We start from the raw sequence: 1,262 nt of genomic DNA on the forward strand, positions 1-1,262 counted from the left end.
CAGCAAATGGTGCTGGCAAAACTGGATCTCCACTTGTAGAAGAATGAAACTAAATCCCTCTCTTTCAGTGTGCACAAAAGTCAACTGCAAATGGTTCAAAGACCTCAATGTAAAGCCTGAAACTCTGAAAGTGTTAGAAGCAAACATTGGGAAAGACCTACAAGGTATAGGTGTAGGAAAGGATTTTCTAAACTGGACATCAATTGCTCAGGAAACAAGGGCAAGAATTAACAAATGGGACCTCATTAAACTAAAAAGCGTCTGTACATCAAAGAAGGCAACCAGGGAAGCCAACAGAAAACCCACAGAATGGAAGAAAATCTTCACCAGCCACACATCTGACAGAGGTTTAATACCCAGAATATATAATGAACTCAAAAAACTAAGAATCAAGACAAGAAGTAACCCAATTAAAAGATGGGCTAAGGAACTGAACAGAGAGTTCTCAAAAGAAGAAGTAAAGATGGCTATGAAGCATCTTAAAAGATGTTCAACATCACTAATATTTAGGGAAATGTAAATTAAAACCACTTTAAGGTTTCATCTTACCCCAGTCAAGCTGGCTAAGATCAAGAGAACAAATGATACCAAATGTTGGAGAGGATTTGGGGAAAGGGGAACACTCATCCACTGCTGGTGCGGCTGCAAACTTATTCAACCCTTATGAAAGCAGTGTGGAGAACTCTTAAAAAGTGCAAATGAACCAATCACGTGACCCAGTTATACCACTCCTTGGCATATACCAAAAGAACTCATCCTATTGCAGAGACACTTGTACATCCATGATTGTTGCTTCTCCAATAGCTAAGAGATGGAAGCAACCTAAGTGTCCCTCAATTGACGAGTGGATAATGAAAACGTGGTTCATTTATATGATGGAGTTTTACTCAGCAGTAAAGAAAGATGAAATCATGAAATTTGCAGGTAAATGGATAGAACTAGAAACTGTTATACTAAGTGAAGTAACACAGACTCAGAACAAAAATCGACATATGTTCTCCTTCATATGTGGATCCTAGAACCAAACCCCGATAAGTGACTATGTATCCATACATAACTACAGGAACCAGGATAACGGAAAGGAACCAGGGAGGTAAAGGAAACAAAGAACCTGAAAAAGAAGGACAGTAGGAAACAAGCCTTAATAAGGGAGATATGGATAAAAATTGGGTGAGTTTAAGGGAGGGGGGAGGGAAGGGTATACAAGGAACCTAGGGGATAAAGGGAAAGAAGGAGCTCAAGAGAGGTAGGACCATAGGAGA

This window comes from Nannospalax galili, unplaced genomic scaffold (genome assembly GCF_000622305.1).
Source record: "Nannospalax galili isolate Female #2095 unplaced genomic scaffold, S.galili_v1.0 scaffold206, whole genome shotgun sequence".
Taxonomy (NCBI): domain Eukaryota; kingdom Metazoa; phylum Chordata; class Mammalia; order Rodentia; family Spalacidae; genus Nannospalax; species Nannospalax galili.